The following is a 4,867-nucleotide window of genomic DNA, read 5'->3' on the forward strand; positions in this document are numbered from 1 at the left end:
ATCGTCTTATTTCCTCTTCATAATATTCCTGTTCACCACCTCTGAGCGGTGACATTAAAAATGTTTGCATGTCCACCAACTTTGAGGCTGGAATCAAATTGAGTTTGGCAGTGAAGACATAAGCATATTTACACGTGGGCGCCCACGTGCACGGTGTGAATTTAGTGCAGATGTGCGCCCGGGCTCCTCTGCTGCATTGTGGCCCAGTTTGCAGCCATCTCCCTCTGATGTATAACTCGTTGTCCAGGCCTTAATGTTGATTTATTATCCGTCCATAAATTAGAAAAATATGTTTGAGAATTCTGTGGTGCAGCCAGGCTCTGCAGACCGTCTGGGGATTGGCTGATGTGTCAGAGGCGCATATTGGCTCGCCAGGCAGCCTTTTGTTTCCCTGCACCAGCAGGCATTTAATGAGCGCTGATGGCTTAAGGTAAATGTGTTAGGACAGACAGCAACAACAGCCACGGAAAAACAGCCCGTTACATGGGCGAAACGCAGACCCTTTTGCTCAGCCGAAACCAGCTCCCTCTATCCCCGCGGCGCCTCTGCATGTAAACAGCAGAGGGTTTCACCTTTTGTATGCAAATGAAGCGACTGGCTTGATGAGCAGTTCGTTTTAAAGACTGAGACTTTTTATTAGGTGGTTCGAAAAAAGACTTTTCTAAAGAAACTCATGATATTAGCGCCAACTTCAGTAGCATGGAAGCCTATTTATCTCTTATCTTCCTATTATCGAATAAGGTTGATCATTACTGGTGATGATTCTCCAGCTGCTCCTGGCCTACTTGTGTACTGACATACATACTAATTTCCAATAAAGCCCCAGACATCTCTGGGGCGACCGTGTTGTGGCACAGTCCGATCAGAGATGTTTTTAAGCAGCTCGCATTAATCACGAGAGGTAATCACAGAGCGATGTTGAAATCCGTGACCTAAAAAGGTGCCGTGATGTACAAGCCGGGGGAATGGTTCCCCGTTGGAACGGCCCGAGACACATAATCAAGAAGCTGAGAGAGAAACATCAGTGCCGCCGTGTCTGGAGCTGACAGTGTCGCTTCATTGTCACGGCTGTTGTGTCTGCTGTGCCGATGCTCTGCTCCTCTGTTTGTGTTACAGATGTTGCCATAATCAGGGCAGCAGCGTGTGAAGGACTCCAGCCCGCCGCCACTCTGACCGGCGTCGCGCCTGCAAAGGTCACTGTGGAAATGCTCGGTGACGGCGATGGCAGGAGCAGCATGAAACATGGTTCCACTGTGACGTAGCGGTTTCCCTCGCAGCATTTCCACCATCACCAGGAAGCCGCACATCTCCCTGGCAACCGGAAAACATCAAACAAATCAAAATGGATGGATGGATGGATGGATGGATGGATGGATGGATGGATGGATGGATGGATGGATGGATGAATGGATGGATGATGAATGGATGGATGATGGATGGATGGATGAATGGATGGATGATGGATGGATGGATGAATGGATGGATGGATGGATGGATGGATGGATGGATGGATGGATGGATGGATGGATGAATGGATGGATGGATGGATGATGGATGGATGGGTGGATGGATGGATGGATGGATGGATGGATGATGGATGGGTGGATGGATGGATGGATGGATGGATGAATGGATGGATGATGGATGGATGGATGGATGAATGGATGAATGGATGGATGATGGATGATGGATGGATGGATGAATGATGGATGGATGGATGGATGGATGGATGAATGGATGGATGGATGATGGATGGATGGATGGGTGGATGGATGGATGAATGGATGGATGGATGATGGATGGATGGGTGGATGGATGGATGAATGGATGGATGATGGATGGGTGTATGGGTGGATGGATGGATGAATGGATGGATGATGGATGGGTGGATGGATGGATGGATGGATGGATGAATGGATGGATGGATGGATGGATGAATGGATGAATGGATGGATGATGGATGATGGATGGATGGATGATGGATGGATGGATGGATGGATGATGGATGGATGGATGGATGGATGGATGGATGGATGGATGATGGATGATGGATGATGGATGGATGGATGGATGGATGATGGATGATGGATGGATGGATGGATGGATGGATGATGGATGGATGGATGGATGGATGGATGGATGGATGATGGATGGATGGATGGATGGATGGATGGATGGATGGATGGATGGATGATGGATGATGGATGATGGATGGATGGATGATGGATGATGGATGGATGCATCCATCTTTAGGGCTTCAGGAGCAGCTTCAGGTTTCTGCTCCCACTGTGTTGACCTGTGTTCAGCATCTCTTCACCTCTTCACGTCTTCTCTCTTTAACGCCGTGACCTTGTGAACTTTAACGCCGTGACCTTGTGAACTTTAACGCCGTGACCTTGTGAACGAGCCGTCTTGGTCAGCATCACTTTATCTGTTAGATGGGGATGATTTTAAGAGGCCCCCAAAAAAGAACAAATCCAAAATAAAGGACCATCCGTACCAGTTGCTGCTTTGATTCCGGCCCAGCTGGGGGAACGGACGCTCTCTAGTTTTGGGGGGCTGCTGGCCGGGGCAATAATGCCTACGAGGGACACTTATTGCACGTCAGAAGGGCCCGCTATGTCTCAGTCGCAGCATTTATCCTGGGCCATAATGGGGTGCTGAGTTGCTCGCGGCGGCCAATGTTTAATGATCTCCTTGGGCTCTGAGAGTAAACTACTGGGGTAATCAGAAGGGTAAACTCAGCTATATTTCAATTTGGAGAGCCGCTCTTCCGTTCAGAGGGGCCGCTCGGAGACGATAAATAATAGGACTATTCAGCCTATCCGGCAGGCTGCCTCTCTGACACCTACCCAAACACACATGCAGACACACAAATCAGCCCATAACAATTCATGTCCCGTCCATAAATCAGCCCCACTAAAAGCAGGTGATTAGCAACATCATTTAGCCCATAAAACCCAAACAGCCACAACTGTTTCCTTCCTTTTTTTTTAAAGGAAGAAAATAGAGAGATGCACAGATGGTAAATAGTTTAGAAGGGGATGAACTGAGCTGAACGAGTGTGCTCGGGGAAAGTAGCCGAAATGCGATGAACGTTTCGGTTCGGGTTATCTGCTGTGACGGTCGTGACCTTGTGAGGTGACTGGTTCAAGGTCATCCAAAGTGTTCTGAAGTGAAATCTAATGTTTTACATGAATGTTTTAATTTTTAAGAAAGCAGAAATAACATCAAACCAATAACGGAGAGTAAGCAAATGAAATTCTGAACATCATTTCAGCACTTGCAACCTTCCAAAAGTGTTGGAAATTAAATGTAGCTTATTTTATAAGTGCACAGTTAGGTTTGCTGGTCCTGATCCTATATCGGTTCATAGGAATTATTCATTTTCCTATAAATATTCCTTTAGTTAGTTGCTGAGAAGCGCCCAGTAATCCCCTACAATGGTTTTTATCATCTGTGCAGGAGCAGTTGTATGATACCGTTTATTTCTTTAGGCAATGCAGACAAAAAAAGAAAAATCCTAATTATAGTGTCTCCATTATTTCCCCAACTGCAGTTCATCTGTTTCTAAAGGGAATTATCAAGTACTTTAGGGCAACAATGAGCCTAAAATACTCTTGAAAAATACTTTATATTTAAAATGCAAGTCGGTGAAATATCATTAATACTGAGCTTGCAGTGATTAGCGCAACCTTTTCTTGGATCAAAAGATGATGAATACATTTTATCCTATTATCATGATCCCTCAAGTCACCAATAAAAAAGTTGAAGAAACCCAACCCAACAATTTTCCCATCTACCACGCTGCAGCGCTGCCTCGCTGGTCTCGGAGGAGAGGGATCAGGCGTGTGTCTGATGATGGTTTCCTAAAGAGCTACAATTAATGGCCTGTCACTTATCATTAGAGCTGGTGAAAGGCGGGACGCCGGGGAGCACCATGCAAACAAAGGAACGTTTTAGAACGTCAATTTTAAAGGCACCCGTCCACTCTGCAGTCTAGCGGACGGCCTCTGAGGACCCCATCCCTGCTGGCCCCGGGCCTGCTGGCTCCCCTGGGGGATTAGAGGGATCTGCAGAAATTATCCGTTTGGATGACAAGCGGAGGCCAAAGGACGAGCGGGTGTTAATGTCCCCCTTTTACATTAACAAAAGCAGTGGGGAGTTTAAATAACAGTTCTCCGATGCCGACTGTGACCACTCCAGTCACAGTTTGTGTGTGTGTGTGCGTGTGTGTGCGCGTGTGTGTGTGTGTGTGTGTGTGTGTGTGTGTGTGTGCTGGGTTTTTCAGCCTTGTTAATTGATTGAAGTCGTGGGTTACCGCCAGGAATTGGTGTGTCTGATAGCTTCTATTGGTCTGCATCTGTGGCTCAGACCTCCAGTTCTTTTTAAAAAGCTTACGGCAACAAACAAAAAAAAAACCCAAAACAGCGTCAATATTCTGGCAATAACGGTCATTTCTCCAAACGTAACAATTCCGTGGTAACAAATGTCTGATTTACGGTTTAAATGTACGAGGCGCGCACGCCCATTTGAAGTCGCGTGTTTGTGAATGCACCCCCGCTTTGGCCTGGCGCTAGAAAGGTTGTTTACTTTTCATTACGATTTGGGAGCGAGGCAGGGAGCTCCTCAAAGAGAACATCCACAACAACACCCCCTTGACTGGGGCTCTGCAGTGCTGCTTTTGTCCATTAGGTTTGGCCTCCTCATTGACAGCCAATAAATCATTCATTTAGAGGCAAAACAGGGAGAGAATCAAACAGCCATTTCTGAGCCTGAGGCCTTTCACTGCAGCGGCTTGCAGCAGGCCACAGATCTAATGTAGAGTGGCTAGGCTGCAGGCAGATGGAAGGGCTCTTAAGAGACA

This window comes from Takifugu rubripes, chromosome 21 (genome assembly GCF_901000725.2).
Source record: "Takifugu rubripes chromosome 21, fTakRub1.2, whole genome shotgun sequence".
NCBI lineage: Eukaryota > Metazoa > Chordata > Actinopteri > Tetraodontiformes > Tetraodontidae > Takifugu > Takifugu rubripes.